This window comes from Prionailurus viverrinus, chromosome D1, assembly GCF_022837055.1.
Source record: "Prionailurus viverrinus isolate Anna chromosome D1, UM_Priviv_1.0, whole genome shotgun sequence".
Classification (NCBI taxonomy): Eukaryota; Metazoa; Chordata; class Mammalia; order Carnivora; family Felidae; genus Prionailurus; species Prionailurus viverrinus.
The window spans coordinates 94,236,812-94,257,372 of NC_062570.1; the positions used below are offsets into that span (position 1 = coordinate 94,236,812).

Genomic DNA, 20,561 nt, shown 5'->3' on the forward strand with positions numbered 1-20,561 from the left:
TTCTAGCCACCATCTATTCAACTTTTTCCCCCCTCTCTATAGCAAAATCCTCCAAAAATTGTCTATATGCATCATCTGTCCTTGGTTCCCTAACATTCAGCCTTGCATGCACTCTAGTCAGGGTTTCAGCTTAAAGTTCTCAAAATTTTTCTTTTGTTAAGGCCACCAGCTTACCAACTCAATGGTTAAATATTGGTCAAAATCTTACTAAACATCTTAGCAACTTTTGAGTAAGTCATTCTTACCTTGTAGAATCACTCTTCTTGACTTGGGTTCAGGAACACAAGTCTCTCCTCATTCTCCTGTACACTTACTGCTCCATCCCAGCATCCTATCCTCTTGTCCTGATCCCTCAACATTGAAGCATCCTAGGGGGTAGTTTGAGGATCTCCTCTCTCCAAACTTGTGGGTGTAAATAGCGTCTATGCCACATTCAATCTGCAGTCTGAATCTAATGCCTAAGCTTCAAATTCTGATCTTTAAGTTCATACTCAACATGTCTACTGGAATATCTAATACACATTTGCAAAAAACATGTCTGAAACCAAACTCTCAATTTGCCCTTTGTTCCAAATTGACTTTCTACAACAGTGCCCATCTGAGGTATTGGCAACTCCATCTTTCTAGTAGATGAAGGGGAAAAAAAAACTTTTTTTCCCTCTCACATGCTATCTACAGTCCATAAGCAAATACTGCAGGCTGTATCCCCCACTATATTTCCAAAAGCTGACCAATTCCCACAACTTCTATTGCTAATAGACACATGTGTACAAACCACCATTATCCCTTGCCTGCCTGAATGCAGTCACCTCCCACTTAGCTTCTTGGCCCCCAGTATTTTTTCTCCTAGACAGTGAATTCTCCACTTGTCATCCAAGGTGATACTTCCAAAATATATGTTAGAGATCATTTCTTTCTCCCTATTCAAAACCCCCAACTAACTCCCCGACTTGCCAGAAATAAAACCCAACATCTTTACATGGTCTAAAAGGCCCATATGTTTGGCCATAAGCTATCTCCCTCAATTCATTTCCTCCTACCACATTTTGGTTATGTAGACACTTTGGTTATGTAGACACTTGTTTTAGAGTTGCAAGGAGACTCAATTATATATTTCCTAGAAAATAGCAGTATCTCCCTGAGAGAAAAAAGTGAGAGTGACCAGTCATGAAGGCAAAAGTTCAGAGTTTGGGCAGAAATAAGGTCCAAATATATGAAGGAATAGATATGTTTAATACTTAATTTTAAATTGTATTGTTCAACTATTTGCTAATTGAAGATTAAAAAAAATTCACAAATGTGTGGTCTACAGAAGAAAATGCCTTATGTGGGTGGTTTGTATAGAATATAAGGGCAAAATGATATGGAGCAATATCTGAATAGGTAAGTTCAGAAAAATGATTCCAAGTCTCTATCACTGAGCTATTCTCTACGAGTGAATAAACATTGTGAAGAGATCAGACCTAAGTAAACTAGAAAAATGCAATTTCCACCTCTTCCCAAAACTCTAGGGATATTGAGAAGGTCACTCAGTTCCCTCTACCCACAAATGAGATTGGGTTTGTATCCATTTCTTTTCAATGTATTGACCTGTTATCATTACCATCATCATCATCACATAATCATACTCATAGTGGACGTCATAGTGACTTCTGGTGTTCAGGGTTTATAACTGTAACTTTCTGTTTTGTTAATACTATATCCAAAATGATTCCAGAAGTTAACTTTAAAAGTGAGTTTATCATAAAGACAACACAATGATGTTAAGTTTTAGCAAGAAACAGTTTCATTGCTGATGATTCCCTTATAAATGATTATATTACCTTCATGTAAAAAATTACTATATAGGGGCACCTGGGTGGCTCAGTCAGTTAAGGGTCCAACTTCGACTCAGGTCATGGTCTTACAGTTCGTGAGTTCGAGCCCTGCTTCAGGCTCTGTGCTGATACCTTGGAGCCTAGAGGCTGCTTCGGATTCTGTGTCTCCTTCTCTCTCTGCCCCAACCCTGCTTGTGCCCTGTCTCTCTCTCTCAAAACTAAATAAACATGAAAAAAAGATATAAAAAAATTACTATATATATATACAGAGAGAGAGAGAGTGTGTGTATGTATATGTGTGTGTGTATATATACATAATTTTAAGGTATTTTCCTCTAAAATTATTATAATATTTTTAAACTATAATATTAAAGTTATAAATATATTAAAAAAAGTAAGTTTATGTCTGTAAATGCTACTGTGGAGCATTTATAAACCGCATTTCCAAAGCACCTTCTAAGGAACATATTACAGCTATCTCTATTCCTTTATTCTAGGTGGGGAAACTGAGGAGACAGGTAGAGTAAGTGACTAAACCAAATATCATAGTTCTATGACCATACTTGGCCCTCAAAATTTCTGAGAAGTGATCATCATCACCAAGTAAGGCTAGACCAGGAAGTGTTTGATTTTCTGCTCGTATTTGAGCTGTGACTTAGACAAATGTCTTTGCATTTAGAGGTATACTCCCCCCTATTGGCATTTCTTCGCATTTCCCCCTATTTTTTTCATGGCCAAATACTTCAAAAATTTTTTTTTTCGTTGTCTCCTTAGACAAAAATGTGACAACTTCTGAAGCTCTGCATCATTTCATCTTAATGACACATTATTTGCAACGTCTATGAGGCAGTAATACATGAATCCTCTTCCAAGTACCTTGGACACAGTTGCATTTTCTGAGGATTCCTGAAAGTAGTAATCATATCCTAAAATGAAACCAGAGGTCAAATCATCAGACCCTCAGCTTATTTGCAGACTCACAGGAAAGATACATTATTATCTCTGAATTATTGTATTTATCAGTCAAGTTTCTAAGTGGGAAGTTGTAATTAGCTATCAAATGAATCATTAATTCAAATGTGTCACCAAAAAAAGCAAGAAAGTGACCTTTGAACCAGAATACATGTGACGAATTCCATAGGAAACAGACCGCACTTAAAACTGCATTATTTTAATGGAGACAATATACATCTGCATGGAAAGAGATAATTGTTTTTATTTTACATAGACAAGATGACGCTGAATGAAAAGGTCCCACAAAAACACAGCAGAGAATCCACACTCAGCTATCCTCACCTCATACCAGCACATCCAAGCATAGAGATTACTTGCAGGTTTCAAAAGGCATGAATATCTGAGGAGCCATTTATGCCCGCGGAGCTTCTGGTTCTCTCTATGGCACATGCCACAGGGTAAGGAGAACAATCATGATTTCAGTTCACCTTATTATCTAACTATTGTAGGGAGACTTTGGCTTAAAATAATTGCCAAAGGGTTTTGTACCATTGTGATTCTCAATGTTTTTTTACAAAAATAAGTTGCACTTAATAGGCCTATGCAGAATAAAATAAAGCAATAAACAAAATGTGTTTTCATACACACACACACACACACACACACACACCATAGCGTATAGGTTCATAATTGTACACTATTTATTCTGAAGCTAAGACACACAAAAGTAACTGTAGAATCTGTCATTATAATTCAGCCAAGCTACTAGCTACCACTCAGTGTTAATTATGCATAAAAACCAAAGGGTGTTATTTATGGCTGCTCTGGGATAGATGTATTTATTCTGTACAGTCAGGGTCTCCCTATGGGCAGCTGTTTCATCAGTGTTCATTGAATTTAAAAGGCACTCTCCAGATTTATTTCAGGTGGGGGCCTCTGAACCCAAGGGCCACCTTGATTGAACTGGTCTCAATGGTCGCTGTCTCATCCCTTCAGAAGCCGCTGGCTTTGAGCTTGATTAGGCTCTGATTGATGTGTGCACCTTAAATCAGCTCCCAGGAAGTCCACGGAGAATGAAATGCCACAAAGCTACATGAGCTCAGATAAATGCATATAGTGGATTCAGTTCTCATGGAGATTCAGAGGCATGGTACATAGGATGTTGACGGGTGGGTCAGGCCGTTCCCCTGCTTGGCTTCTAAATATGCAATTGGAACAATATTAACATAAAGTTAGAGACTGGTTGAGGGGTTAGCAGCACTTGGGATAGCTGACCCTGAATGATCTTACAGACCGCAGTGTCTGCCAATCTACCACTCCCGATAACTCTCATGTCCTTCCTTTTCTAGAGAAAGTTAAATCTTACAGAAAGTTCCCATTGATGGAGTAGTGACTTTGTGCCAGGCATTGAACTAAGTTATACGTATGTGTGTACGTGTGTGTGTATATATATAAACACACACACATAACACCACTGAATTTTCACAATGGCATGAAACACTAGCAGGGATTATCACTAACATTTTGCGATGAGGAAAATAACATGAAATAATTTGCCCAAGGTCATATAACTAGCAAGTGACATAGCTAGCAATTCAGTGCAGGTGAGTCTGCTCCAAAGTTTGTGCTCTTACCTACTGCTTTATATATTTCTTCCCTGTTTATCCTTTGTGTTACTGTTCTGCTTTTTCTTCTTTGGTTTTCATATTCTGATATGGTTTCTTGTAATTTTTTTTTCTCTTTCCCTTTGACCTATTGCTGAATTTCTCCACGCCTTTCTCCCATTAAATATTCTCCTTGAACCAGAGGTCTCAAAAAATAGCTAGGTTAGGTGCTTATTATAGTGATAATATGTTTGAACAAAAGATAAAATCCCTTTTCACCAATGAGTGGTTTGGCTGCTAAATTATATGTTTTCTCTTTTGAATACAAAATGCCCATACCTCGTGTCTCAGAGCATCAAAATCGAACAAAGCATGAGAGAAAAGTCACATTGGTCTGCTGATGTTAGGGCACTTTTTTTCACCAGCTGTGCAAAATATAAAGAAATATGATATTTCTAAGCAAATTTTAAATGCAGTAACTATGTAGCAGTCTACAAAGAAAATCTTAAAGAGTTGACAATATCTGACAAAGAAATGCTGGCTACCCCACAAAGTGCTCTTGATCTGATTCTATTAGTCACTTTATTGCTCAACCTATAATTGCAAGCAGATTGGGAAGAGAAATATTTTATAGAAAGTGGTCAAATGCAATTTACATATCCACTAGCAGGTATGTTTGGAAATTATTTATCAAGGGAATTGTCATTGGTACCTTTCCCATGAAAAACTAAGCTTATAGATGAAATGTGATTAAGAATGTAGCACGGATGACAAATGTTTCACTGGCTTTAACTTACACTCATCAGCCCACCCGAAACGGTGCTTCCCAGTACCACATACTACATTTATGGAATCCTGCAGCATTCTCACACTCATTTTAAATAAGCAGCTCTGAAGGAAGATGCACTCTTTCCTATCATATTTCTGATTTATTCTTGGACCACCATGATGGCAAAATGAGACTTCTGTCTGGGTGGTGTGGTGGTCAATATACAACCTCTTAACGAGATACGATTATACCGTCAGGTTCCAAAGCATTGGACCATATGGACATTGTAGAGACCCCAATGGTACCAGAATTTTGACAAACCATATTAAAGCAGAGATAACAGCCATGTTTTTCCTACTTGCCTATTGTGACAAGATGGCAAGAGAGATTATAGACTGTCCAATTTTGGAATGGTGGGATGCATGCCAGGGGGAAAATGTAAGAGAATAAAATACGTACTTTTATTCAGTGAATCTGTAGAGAATATTTAAATTTGCAAGGTTCCTCACTCTCATGTGCTTTTGATGTTTGCAGGGTTGTAAACTCCTGAATATGTGTCCACATTTTCTTTGTGTAACCTCTCACGTATTCAGTGCAATAACTCACATATTAATTGATATGTACTGAATAACATTTTCCAAAGGAAAACATGGGGCTTGATGTGAGCTCATGCCTGTAGGGACTCCGTGGGTTGCCAAGGAACAAACATTATCAAGGGATCATCTCAAGACAAGAAACAGAGGGACCAGTAACAGCAAAGAGAGAATTAACCCCTTCTAAATGTGAACTAAAAGCACACACCATCTGGTGTAGTGATTAAGAAAAAGAACTTTGGAGTCAAAGCGATCTGGTTTCAAACCCTGGCTCTTCTTATTACTAGCTGTGTGATCTTGGACAAATTACTTAATCTCTGTGAGCCTGTGTCCTTGGCGGTCTCATAAAGACACAAATAGTTCCTGTCTCTTAAAGTTGTAAGGATTAAAAATCCTATATTATATTAGTGCTAAACATATTGCTTGGCAAATACACATCCTTAATATCACTGTTTTATTTCTGCTGTTGATACTTCCAGCCTTCTTCTATCTAAATTTTATATAATCCAAAATCAAAGTTTTTTTTTTCTAATTTATTTATAGCTTAAAAATAAAAACAGATTTTATCATTTGATTTAATCCTCATTTAAGTAGTTGAAACCTAAGCTTTTGAAAGGTTATTTAGAATTCCACACCAAAATGCTTAGCATACTGGTGAATAATCGTTAAAGTCCCAATGTTAGCAAAGATCAACTCAGTCATTTTATTTGCCTGCATAACACCCCAGACTTTAGCTTACCAGTCCAGTGTAATTATACCCTTTTAACTTTCAAGCGAGTGATGCTCAGGAATATTTCCACATGCACAAATGTAAATCAAGGTATCTATCCAATGCTCAAGAATGAGAACAACAAATACATTCTTAATTTTCAACTCCTCCTGAGCACTGATGAATATTTGGGGCAGGAAAAATATAAATGTCACATCATCTTCATCCCGGGCTCTCATGCTTGGCCCTCCAGCCAATCACCTTTGGACTTTTGGGGTGGGGGAAAGTTTCCATAACTAATCTCTGCCTTTTTTATATAAGTGTATCCCCCCTGCAATACTAGTACAAGTATTAATGGTGATGGTGGTTTCAATCAGAAGAGCTGATGTTGACTGACTGCTTTCTGTGTGCCACACATTCTTCTATAAGCTTTATATGCACAGGCTCAGATAATCTTCACCACAGTGCCATGATAGCAATTTATCATAACCAGGAAGGTAAGTCCTGCATATCAATATAGTATGAAGTGACCCAGTAGTTCCAAGTTTTTGTTGTAGAAGAGAAACTATTGGACGTCCTAACATGTATCATATCCATAGACAAAACAGTACTGTTATATTTTATCTTTTTTAAGATTGATGTCATTTTTTATACCTTAACATCTCTAAAATTAGTAAGCATTTTGGGGTACCTATGTGGCTCATTCATTTAAGCACCTGACTTGTGATTTCAGCTCAGGCCACAGTCTCTGTGCTGTCAACGCAGAGCCCAACATGGGGCTCAATCTCACAAACCATGAGATCATGACCTGAGTCAAAATCAAGAATTAGATGCATAACCGACTGAGCTACTTGGATGCCCCATAATAGTGTATCTTAAATTGATGATGTCTTGCTCTATATAAAATATAGTATGAACTTAGTAACATTTTGAAATTTAAATAAATAACATGTTCTGTAAGCATATAAGAAGCAGCAATATATTTATGTGAAGGATATTAGTCTGTCTATAGATAATACTTGGTGGTGCATAAGTCACAAAACTTTTACCATAACTCTAAGCACACAGTGATGACAAAATATTGAGAACTATTTATCTAGTAGGAATTTCACCAGACTTCTTTAAAGAGTAGGATTCTATGCCCAAGTTGACCACTTGTAAGCTGTGTTGCCCTGAAACAGTCATTCCCGTCTTTGTGTTCACTGTGTTTAGAGGATATTTAAAGGCCATTTCTTAAACCTATGATTCCATGTGCTCTTGTTCCTAAAATTTGCTTGAAGTAGAATTTATGAGTATAGGGATGCACTAAGGTGCAGTCACCTTCCAGAAAACCCAGGAGTCACCAGAGCCAGTATTTTCTCAACCTAAATTATTAAAGAGAATGTATCCTGAGTGACTTTAATTTTAAAACAAACAAAACCAACAACAACAAATACTTTAAACAGATTCATAAGATCACTGAAATATGGGCACCTGAACATAAAAAAAAGTACTTCAAAGTTCATTTTTCTTTCTAAAATACACATTTTAACACAGGATTGGAAACAAATTTATCATAATCCTCTTAAGCACAAATGAATGCAAAGTTGTAAATAATTTGTGTTTTCTAATAACCATTGTGAATGAATTATCTTAAGGAAACTCAGCTTCCAGAAGTGTTTTGTAGAAAGCAGGTAAGGAACAAAGCTGAATCATCATTTTTCAATGGTAGTTGAAAGGAATAATTCCTTTACAGAACCACAAAAAGGCCTGTGCCAATCACATATTTATTATATATATGAACATATAAAAATACACACACTTTTTTTGTTGTTAAAATTCGAGAGCGAACCATCTCAAAGTCCAAATCCTAGCAAAAAACAGTAACAACTCTGAAGTTCAAAGAGGCAAGAAGACCTGAATATAAATAAACAAATAAACAAAATATAAACATCACCATAAATATAAAGGGGAGTCTCAAGTGAAATTTCAACATTCCAAAATATCAAAAATACCAGTTTCCTTTAAAAAACACAGAAGGGATGGGACGCCTGGGTGGCTCAGTCGGTTGGGTGTCCGACTTCAGCTAATTTCATGATCTCATAGCTCGTGAGTTTGAGCCCCATGTCTGGCTCTGTGCTGACAGCTCAGAGTCTGGAGCCTGCTTCAAATTCTGTGTCTCCCTCTCTCTCTGTCCCTTCCCTGATCATGCTCTGTCCCTGTCTCTCTCTCAAAAAACAAACAAACAAAACCACACACACACACACACACACACACACACAGAGGGGCACCTGCATGGCTCAGTCATTTGAGAGTCTAACTCTTGGGTTCAACTCATGTCATGATCTCAGGGTTTGTGAGTTCCAGTCCCATGTTGGGCTCTGTGCTGACAGCATGGAGCCTGCTTGGGATTCTCTCTCTCCTTCTCTCTCTGCCCCTCCCCACCCTCAAAAATAAATAAACATGCAAAGAAATCTAAAACAAAGAAACACATGTCATAGCTGCCAATTAGTAGAGAGGTAAGTGTGACTATCCAGTTAAGAAAAAAGAAGCCATAAAGCAGAAGCATTGATAGAACTTAAAAGTCTTAAATTCAGAGATCTAGATCCATATTCTGGCTCTACCTTCTACTAGTTGTGTGTTTCAGGGAAAGCTATTTAACTTCTCTATGCCATCTAGAAAATGTAGGTAACTGAGTGCCTTTCATACAGTGTTGTTAAGAGGATCAAATCACATGTTACCTTGCAATGAGCACCAGAGTGCCTAATAGAGGCCACTGTTGCTCATAGCTATTACTATTATGCTCCAGGAACTGGAGTTGGCTGAGGCTCTGAATGCTGGGGAATATTTCCAGGAGAGCAAGGATTACCTCCCTGTGGAACTCAATGATGATCAGCAAACCCTGGGCTTAAGAGATTGTATCTCTACCCCATGTACTTTGTACCAGATTGCTAGCAGACTGTCTAGCTACAGAGAGTAGATGGTGGAACACAGACAAGCCCTTGAGAATATTTAGACAACATTAGACAACTGGCAATCTCAGTACAAAGTTGACTTCCTGTTTCATTATTGTCAAGTTACCTCGGAGGAAGGGAATCTTTTCCTTCAGAAGAGATATTTTAGGACACACCAAACAAAATGTAAACATGTCATTCAATTTTTTTACTACTTCTAAATTAAAAAAAAATGTTTCTCTGCTTTGTAAACTAAAAGACCCATTCTCCTCCAAACCAACAGTTTCTGAATCTTTGTATATCAAATCCCAAATTCCCCATGAAAGGAGTAAAACAGCATTTCGATTTCATTTTTCAATATATCAAAATGAACCATACACACAAACTAAGGCTTAGGTCTGATTTTCAATCTTTTGAAGAACGACAAATAGATAAATATCCATGATAAAATAAGTCTGCATTCCTCAAGTAAAATATCAAAGTTATTTGATTTGGCTGAAATTATATTACTAGTGTGCTAATAAAATACCATTGTGTTCATTAACATTCTGTTGGACACTAATGTGTTATTTGATAAAAGAACAGTAAAATCAAGCTGTTCCTACCTAATAAAAGTAGTTCTTCCAAAAAACAAACACTTGTGAGTCATGGGATTTACCAGTGAGAAAATGTGCTTAAACATTGTTATATGAGTTTTCAGAACTCAATTAAAAAAAAAAAAACTTTCAGGCCATATTTTATATAGAGTGCTACCTCAATTTAAATTATTTTTTTTCAACGTTTATTTTATTTTTGGGACAGAGAGAGACAGAGCATGAACGGGGGAGGGGCAGAGAGAGAGGGAGACACAGAATCGGAAACAGGCTCCAGGCTCTGAGCCATCAGCCCAGAGCCTGATGCGGGGCTCGAACTCATGGACTGCGACATCGTGACCTGGCTGAAGTCGGACGCTTAGCCGACTGCACCACCCAGGCGCCCCTTAAATTATTTTTTAAAAGTAAGCTTTATTTTAATTGGCTTTTTAGTGATTGGAAATATTTAGTTTAACTAATGATGAGAATAGTTACATATTCTGCGAGTGGATTATTTTTTCCCTTTGTGCTTTCTTAATCTGTTGACTTTATCTGTAGTTCTGAATCTATTTTAAGACAAACAGAATGAAGTTCAAAGCAGTTAAAAGCTACTATTTTGAATTCCATTCCCTCCATGAAAGAGTAACTTCACAAGATGTTATTAAAAGATTTTTTTAAAAAAAGAAAAAGGATGACTCTTAAATGCTCATCACTGGTGATGTGCAGAAAAAGCCAAACAAGATTAGTGAGTCTCCAGGGAAATAGAGATCAGTCTTTCTTGATCAGTATTATGAAACTCGCCAACACAGTTTGATCAGAAAAAAATGTTGCATTCAGTTTTTAAGACAGCGATAGGGGTACAAAATTCTCAGCACAATTCTACTCCTTTATTAAGGAGTCATTCCTTTGTCCAGAATATGTATCTCTGAACTATATACTCCATGAATACAGAAGAAATGGTATCAACATCAAACTACTTTCTCGAATCAGAAATATGGATGTTACTCTCCACTCGTTCCCTCCTCTCACTTCCAATATTAATCATCACTATTTCTTGAATCTTCCTCTCAAATGTCAGTCCCATTTTTGCATTTCTTTCCATCCCCACCACCATTGCCTAAACTGACACCGTGGCCATTACAACTTTACTTATGTACTATTCGACTAATGGGTCCCTGAACATCTAGACATGCTTGCACTTTAAACCATTCTCTACTCAGCAGTCAGAATGATTTTTTAAATGAAAATCTAATGTAGCTACTGTGCCCTCCCCTGCCTAGAACATTCAAACACACCCATCGACATCCCCAATGTTTCTACCTCATCCTAATACCTTGTGTATCTACTTCATCTTTATTAGAATCTCAATTTACTCTATGCTTAATGAGCATTTTAATAAATGTCTTCTTAGTGGTTTAACTGTTGCACCAGATCATCTGATTTCAAATGCTGTCTGAACTACAGTTCTATATAAATCCTCAAAAACTCAGTTTTCTCATTACAGAAAACGGAGAGTAATTCCTAATACATAAATGATTATTGACATCAAATATCACATTTCCAAATATCATTGGAAAAACTCTTAGATGCCTGACACATGGAAAATTATCAATAAAAATTAGCTATCTGTTATTTGGCTATAAGTTGACTGGGGGCATATTATTTTTTGCTCACATCAGTGAACAGGTAAGTGAAATAACTTATTTATAATATGGCTCTACCAAGTTGTCAGAAGGGTTCAGTTACCAAGAACAGAATTCACACTAGCCAGTTTTTAAGTAGTATTACATTATTACAAGTTGTTAAATGGCTTATAGAATCACTGGAAAAGTGTAAGAAATAGACCCCTTATGCTGTAAGAAATTACTCCTAAAGCTAGAACACAGAATCTGGACTTCAAGGATGCTTCTGAATGTTTAATAATCAAGAAGCTGCTTGTGAAATTGGGAAGTTCCTACTACAGCTGCTAGCTCCTGAAACACACAATCACTGCTATCATTGGATGTCGCTGATAATCAAAAAGATACCACAATCCTAAAGGAGCCACCACCAAGGAAGCTGCCATTATTCAGTGAACTGCAGCTGCTGATGTCAAACTACTGCAGTCTACATCCACAAAATGAATCCTCTACACCTATACCACCACTCAGTGCACAGTAGGACTAATGTCTCACTCTTCCCTTACAAACCTAATTGGAAAAATCTAAAACCACATCCAGTAATATTAAGGGAGTTATATAAAATCAGATATCCCAGATGACAGTTGGGATTTTTTTTTTTATTAGAGGAGTGGGTAAGTTGTTTGAATAGTAAAGGAATCAAAAGGTGAACCCAAATAGATGGTTGAAGGGATGGGTATGTAACTAAATGCTGAGTAGTGATCTGCAGCAATCATTCTTTCCTTCTATAGTAGAGAATACCTCCCCCCCACCCTTTTTCTAAAGGCTACATGGCTTCCTGGGAAAATTAAAAAGGCACACCTCAGCTTCTCTTTCACCTAAGGTCACAGTGTGATGTTGATGGTCATGAATCGAAGATCACAATGTGATGTGAGAAAAACGAATGTGCAGCTTTCAGGCAATATTGTTAAATTGAAGGGATTTATACTTCTTTCCTGCTACCAAGAATGTGTGTGAAATGATAAGCCATCATCAACCATATGTGGATGGCAATATCCTAGGAAAGATGGACCGAGATTGGAAGAATCTAGGATTCTAACTTCAGGAACCTGACCCTGCCTGGCCTAAACCACTATGTGAGATCGAAAACAAATTTTTATTTTAAGTCAGTTATTTGGCATTTCTAGTGCAACAGCTCAAACTTTTACCTTCACTAACAAGGTTGACAGTACACCAGTAGTTCTGTGGTAGAACTTCAAAATACTCAGGATATTTCAAAGACATCCATATGGCCAACCTATACCAAATCCTTCCCTCTTTCTTTAACACTCTAATTTGCTTAACAGATTTGTCTCTGAAGTGACTGAATTTCCGACTTCTGATTGAAAGTCTCTTGGAGCTTGCGAAACAACTTATTTTGAGAATACGTCTGTTCCCTCACATACCAGTTGTGAATTCCTAGCATTGACTTTCCACACTATTGAACTCCACCTCTCTTTTATCTTGCTTAGTAATTGGATAGCATTTGAAGTAATTATTGGTCCCTCCATTTGCCACAGTCTCCAAAATTAAGTGATAATGCTTCTCTATTACCAATGTTCCCTTGTGTTAGTAAAGAGCTCAATAAGAGTAACTGAAGGAGGTGACAGAACAAGCCATAAATAATCTTATGGGATAGGTAAATTTGTCTAATTCTAATAGCAAACCCATTGGGACTTCAATAATTACGCCTTTATAAAGTAAAACACAGACTTTATAAGTAATAAAGATAGCAATCTGGCTTCCACATTCTGCCTTTGCCTGATTTCTCAATTGGTTCTGAAACAGGTTAGAAGGAGAAGAGATAATTATTTAATCATTCAAAGGCACTAATAATCTTCTCCTTTCTTCTGTCTCCATTTATCCCCTCTATCTTGTTAACTAATGTTCAGTGGGTTTTTTTATCACACACCCCACTGTGCTTCACCCCACCCCAATCCACTCCTATTCTCTTTACTGCCCTGGAAGTTTGCCATTGCCTGCCAGATGTACTGCCTAAAGCTTCAGAGAGGTTGTGTGTGTGTGGCCTGTTTGGAAAGCCTGGTGATCCCTGAACCAAGGTGTGTTGGGGATCCCTAAGACCTTCCCCAAGTCTCATCATTTATTGGGACTCCTGGGACTCAGCATGTAGTCATACTCATGGCTATGATTCACTACAGTGAAAGGATACAAAGCACAATCAGCAAAGGGAAAAGGCACATGGGGCCAAGTCCAAAGGGAATAAGGGAGAACTTCCCAGCATCCTCTTCTAATAGATTCACACAGTATGTACTTAAATCACCTAGCAATATACGCTTGAGAAATGCTGTCTACCTGGGAAGCTCATCATAGCCTCAGTGCTCAGGGTTTTTACTGGGAAGATGATCACTTAGGTTCTCTCTCTCTCTCTCTCTCTCTCTCTCTGTCTCTCTCTCTCTACCTGGTATGTACTGAAATTCCAGACTCTCAACAAGAAAGCAGGTGTTCAGCATAAGCCACATTACTTGTGCAAACAGTGTAGGCACAATGAGACATTCCTCACAATTCTGAGAATGGTGGAAATTCTCCTGAAATCTGAGTTCAGGTGCCAGTGAGGAGTTAAATTCTCAAGTAAGCCTGCTGGGGACAGCAGTTCTCAATTCTGTTAACTCTTCTCTGCACACAGGATTTCTGTAGTCTAGAGAGACACATTTACTTTATTTATTTATTTATTTGTTTATTTATTTATTTATTTATTTATTTTTAAAGAGAACCTTCTAAAAGCTCTTAATCATAATTATTTAGTGAACACTTAATATCTTAGGACTGTGTTAGCCATACTAGAAAAACAAAGAAATTGAGAGACATCATTTCATTATCTTAGAGGGAAAAGTTGATCACTTAAGAAGCAGAAAATCATAGGAAGAAACAATTTTTTATATACTGATTTTAACTTCATTACCTCCATAATCTAATTATAATTACATTTACTTCATCAATTATTGAAAATCCCCATGAATTTTAAGTCACCATGACTTTATGAATCTTTTTATGATCATGGATACTCATAGTGCACTATATTTAAATTTTCCTTTATATGACTTTCATGATGAACAAATTAGTTGTCTGAAAAAAGGAGTTTTCATTTGCAGCCCATTCTAAAAACCACTTAGATGCATGATTTGGGGTAAGAATAACAACTTTCTTATTATTATGTGTGCCTTAGAAATACTATTTATTTCCATCCCTATAGAAACCTGTGTGATATATATTCTATGTGTTGTCAATAACATTAAAAAATAGAGGACCAGAAAAGTAATTTAGCTGAGCTCACTCAGCAAGTAAATAGCAAAGCAATTAGTCGACCAGGTCTAATTCTAAAGCAAGCTGTTAAATGATTCTGATTTTTCTTCATCTAAAAATAGAGCAATAATGCCTATTTCTTGTGGTTAAAAAAAAAAAGGAGCGTATATGTAAAACACTTAATATGGTGCTTTGACATATGTTATTCCATCAATAAAGAATGGTAATGGTCATTGGTCTGCTCCGTAGTCACTGACAACAACTACTACCAAAACCAATTTCCTCACAGTCACCAGGTGGCTTATTCAGGAGGGTGAACAAGTTTATAGGAGGCTGAAGCAGTAAGATTATCTTCAGATTTAAAATTTGGCTCAACTGAGTAATGTATGGAATTGTTAAATCACTACTTTTTATACCTGAAACTAAAATACATTAACAATACCAAAGTAAAAAAAAAATAACTGAGAGATGAAAATGTGGCTCAAGAACCATGCTCTATCACCAAGTTGATAATTTGAGGAAAAAAAGAAAAAAATATTAAACAGTAACTTTGAAGAGGACACTGGTAACTTATTGCTTGCTTTCCAGAAAGTCTAAACAAGTAATAATTTAAACAGGTAAGAGGAAAATGTATAGATATAAGAAAAAACAACTGTGACTAACGCTCAGTCTTGAAAGAGAGACTATCCACCACATGGAGAACATCTCTAATACTACTGAGCATTTGTTTGAGGGTGTGATTAGCACTAGAGTCTAGATAAGAAACCAACTTCTTTTTATCGCTTTTGGATTTAAAATAATGAAAAACTAGAAAACTTTAAAAGATTCATGTTATTCCCAAGCTAATTGCTACAATCTGGCTACCTACAAAATAACAGCCTCATGCAAACATACATCTTTGAAAGTAGTTACACAATCACCTCTTGTACAAGTATCCATATGCTGAACATGAAATCCCACATTTCTGTTAGGATTTAATACCATCTCAGGAAATATCCTTGGAATCCACAGAGATACAGAGATAAGGAATAACTACAGCCTAGATCCAGTCAGTATGGATTTTATACAGTTTCTCCTTCGCTTGCTGTGTGCAAAAATTTAAATATGTGGCTTGTATGTTTATATCCTAATAAATAGCATTTGATAATTATGGAGCTAAAAACAAGTAATTCTTCCAAATGGCCACTTGATCAGTAGCCAAAAGTAAACAATCAAGAAAAATAAAGCAAGCAAAATAGATCTTAAAAGTGCCAATTATTGTCATGGCAGCAATGATGCTTCCACAAAATCCATCATTACTCCAGTTAATGACTGGTGAGTAGGAGTACAGATGACTTTTGCCTTGGTCCAAAAACTCAGGACATTAACTGAGGAACTGACCATTAATCCCAGGTAATGCAAAGGGCCAGTTTTCAGAGGATCATTGCTCAAGCAATCTTCTATTCAAACGTAAGTGCAATTCCAATTGTGAAATCTATACTGATTTAAAAATATTGGTGCATTTTTACAAAGAAGCTTGGCTTGAACTCAGTAGATTCAATGTTCCCTTCATTAATACAACATCTAATATCCCTAGATGTACACATGACACATAACTTACAATGTCTGAGTCATAGATTTTTAGCTATTTCTTGTAACCTATCAATGTCCTATCCATCTACCATCTGAATTAACCGTAAATCATGTTAAAACAACAACAGATGTCCTGTCAAAGTCACTAGGGATATTGAAAGAAATGATATATTTCTTTGTTTTTAATTTTTTTCTTAATATTCATTTATTATTGAGAGACAGAGAGAGATAGAGCATGAGCATGGGAGGGGCAGAGAGAAGAGAAGACACAGAATCTGAAGCAGGCTCCAGGCTCTGAGCTGTCAGCACAGAGCCTGACGTGGGGCTCAGACTCACAAACCACAAGATCATGACCTGAGCCAAAGTTGGACGCTCAACAGACTGAGCCACCCAGGTGCCCTAGAAATGATATATTTCTAATATTTGGGTATATGAATAGTTATGCAATAAACATTATTTATTTATAAGTGATTACCTACAAATACAAATCTATGCTACTAGATACAAATACTACAATTAATAAGATGATTGCACACAAAATTTAATAATAGAAATTGATTAATGCATTCCCCCCCGCCCCCAAATTTTTCATGGGCAGGCTAAATGTCCAACAAAAGGAGCTTTTCTGCTACCTTTATTTAAGGGAATAGTATTTAGCAATTAAAAATTATACTGCAAGTGTAGACTAACTGGTTGGGGAAGATATCTGCAATACATTAAGCCATAATCCAGTATAAGAAGAATCTGCATAAATGGGTTATAGGGAGACATATAAACATATGAAGAGTACGCATGATATGAAAGAGGGAGATAGAAGGTGAAAGAATGGGGAAAGAGGAGGGAGAAGAAGAAAGAAAGAGAAAGGAATTGCATACAAGAATTATACACAAAGCTTATACATCTTGCAGTGGAAGAATTATACACAAAGGTTATATACATCTTGCAGTGTTCATGTCTGGGTTAAGGAATGATGTGTACTATTTTGTTCCTTTTTTATTATTCCAGCTCTTTTTAATTTCTTTATAATGAACATACACTGCTTTTTAAAAATTAGATAAACACACAAACATATCTGTAGCCTCAAAAAGATCTACATGCATGGGGCATCTGGGTGGCTCAGTCAGCTGGGCATCCGACTTCAGCCTAGATCATGATCTCGCCATTCCTGAGTTGGAGCCCTGTATTGGGCTCTGTGCTGACAGCTGGCAGCCTGGAGCCTGTTTCAGATTCTGTGTCTCCCCCTCTCTCTCTGTCCCTCCCCAACTCATGCTCTGTCTTTCTTCCCTCCAAAAAAAAATAAATAAACATTAAAAAAATTAAAAGATCTACGTCCTTAGCACTTGCCAAACAATAACTAAGAAATATCCCATCTCTGGCAGCACAGGACAAACTTACCTGACAAAACTTCTCTACCACCACTGCAGCTACACTGGCCTGGATACCTGCCATTCAGTAGCAAACATGTTAATCACTAATACTACAGCACAAGAAAGAATTAACCATGGGTGACCAGCTATTGGTGAGGGTCTTTTACTGTTGGTGAAAACTGATATGGCACATTGGTCAACCTTCCATATCAGGAGGACTAATAGTATTAGCTTATGGACAGTAGATGTAGTTTAGTCCTATGCATGTCCCATTCCCCCTATATGGAAGACAGGGCCTCCTAGGAATGCGCCTCTGGCATTGATAAGGAGAAACATCCATGTCTTGGGCTAACTACCAACACCAAACTGAGCCAGGGTTAAATAATTTTCCTAATGACACCAAGCAAGAGAAGGGCAGATAGAATTTGAATCCAATAATTTTTAATTCCAGAACTCTCGTTCTTCCATTCTTTTGTAATGACAAATGGAATGCCTTAGAGACATTTCTACAATTTGTTTCTCCTTTAAAGACAATGCACAACAGATCCCACACCATTCTCAACAAATGAAAAGTATAATTAGGCCACTATTTAAAAAAAACTTAGGAAAAATTCTAAATATCCCATAATAAGTGTGTAATAAGGAGAAACATTCATATAATGAGATCTCACGTGGCCATTAAATATGGCTAGTTTTTATTACTAGTAGCTAACTCTCTTTTTTAACACTAAAATGGTTCCAGGAATGTACTAAGCACCTTCCATGTATTATCTCTTTCAAATCCTATAAATGACCTGTGAGTTAGACCCTTCCATTAGCCTTACTCTACAGATGAGTTTAGTAATGTATACAAGTTCTCAGAATTGGAAACCAGCCAGACTTTGAAACTAAGGAGTAATAAATGAGTAGGATACACTATTGCCTATAAAGTATTATCACAATTGCATTAAATGTATACAATAAAGACTGGAATGAATTATGCAAGTATAATTATAATAAAAGATTCTGCATGGTGGGATTTTAAATATTACCTCCATGTTCAATTCTTTCAAGTATTTTCTCTTTTCTTACAATGAATATGTATGATAAGGTTAAATCTTTTTTTTTTAATTTCTTTTAACGTTTATTTATTTTTGAGAGAGAGACAGAGCATGAGTGGGGTAGGGTCAGAGAGAAAGGGAGACACAGAATCTGAAACAGGCTCCAGGCTCTGAGCTGTCAGCATAGAGCCCGACGCAGGGCTTGAACTCACGGACTGTGAGATCATGACCTGAGCCAAAGCCGGCCGCTTAACCGACTGAGCCACCCAGGCGCCCCTGATCAGGTTAAATCTTAAAAATATCCAGGGCGCGTGGGTGGCTTAGTCAGTTAAGCATCTGACTTCAGCTCAGGTCATGATCTCGCGGTTAGTGGGTTCGAGCCCCGCATTGGGCTCTGTGCTGGCAGCTCAGAGCCTGGAGCCTGCTTTGGATTCTGTGTCTCCCTCCCTCTCTCTCTGCCCCTCCTCTGCTTGTGCTCTCTCAAAAAAGAAATAAAATCATTTAAAAAATCTTAAAAATATTTTCAATATCATAAATGTGTGAATATTGCCATTATTGTATGCTGTGACCTAATTTTATGACAAAGATCTTCTATTTAAAGGCATGCGTGTATGAAATGTATGAGTGTGAATATACATGTGTATGAATATATATCCTCACACACATATACACACATTTAATAGAGATGTACATAAAGTATATGTGTTTATATACACATATGCACATAAAAAATTATATGCATTATACATCTATTTCTGAGTTCAAAGACCGTTGTGTTACCCTAGTGGCATGAGGTATTCAAGAATTAAGCAGCCCATGAGAGAGTAAGCTTTCCACCCCTTGTTACTATTACTAATTCCCCACAATGCCTGGTCAGTGTTCTGTGCCAGGGGTACTCAATCACTGCATTGAAAGGGCTGAAAATGGCACTACTCACTGCAGTAAACACTCAACAAATATGTATAGAGTGAATGATCCACATCTCATCTGGGCTCATTGCTTCAAGAGGTGATAGTGTGGGCTCTCTGAATCCATAGAGAGTAATCTTGGGCATTCTCATGAGCCACTGAGCTCTGGCATTCATTGGGAGAGAACAGTCGAAAGAAGAGGATGGTGCAGTTGCCTATAATCCATTCAATGTGCCAATGGTGAATTACCCCCCAAGTTTCTTACCAAGTGCACTGTCCAGGGTTTTTGTGCATAGCTCAGAGAGTAAAATTTCCTGCTGTTTAGTCTAACTATGAAATTATTGAACATGCTGACAGACCTATAATTAGTACAGTAGTGGTTCAGAGCAGAATAGAATGATGCTTATTGAGATGCCTTGTGGCACGTGCTTGCAATGATGAAATGCACTTTTTATTAACATGGAAATAACTTCAAAGATGTTCTTTTAATTCTAGAATACAGAAAAATAAGTAGCAGTGGGACTGGAGATCCCTGTGAAATTTTTGATACACATAAAGGTTACTAATGTACAAGAGTGTTTCATCAGTTTCTACAACATGGTAGGTGCCTGGATAAACAGTTATTAGTAGTGATATTATGCTACTGTGAAGTATATACACATCCATGGGGTAATCTTTTGATAACAGTGATTATCATTTATTCATCTAAGCGCCTCTGAAGCATGTAATATCAGCTCTGCAAAACTACTTCATCTCAATCAAACTCTGAAAATCTCTGTGCTTCAATCATTTTCCCATCCATCT

General features: G+C 37.1%; 1 long non-coding RNA gene across 1 annotated transcript in view; it reads right to left on the reverse strand.

Moving 5' to 3' along the window:
* Positions 1-2,340: 2,340 nt before the first annotated feature.
* Positions 2,341-20,561, reverse strand: part of LOC125176994 (uncharacterized) — a 60,157-nt gene continuing 41,936 nt past the window's right edge. The window contains exons 2-3 of the long non-coding RNA XR_007156453.1: positions 4,715-4,800; positions 2,341-2,743 (exon numbers count right to left, since the gene is read on the reverse strand). This is a non-coding gene — a long non-coding RNA (uncharacterized LOC125176994). The remainder of the gene's footprint in view (positions 2,744-4,714; positions 4,801-20,561) is intronic.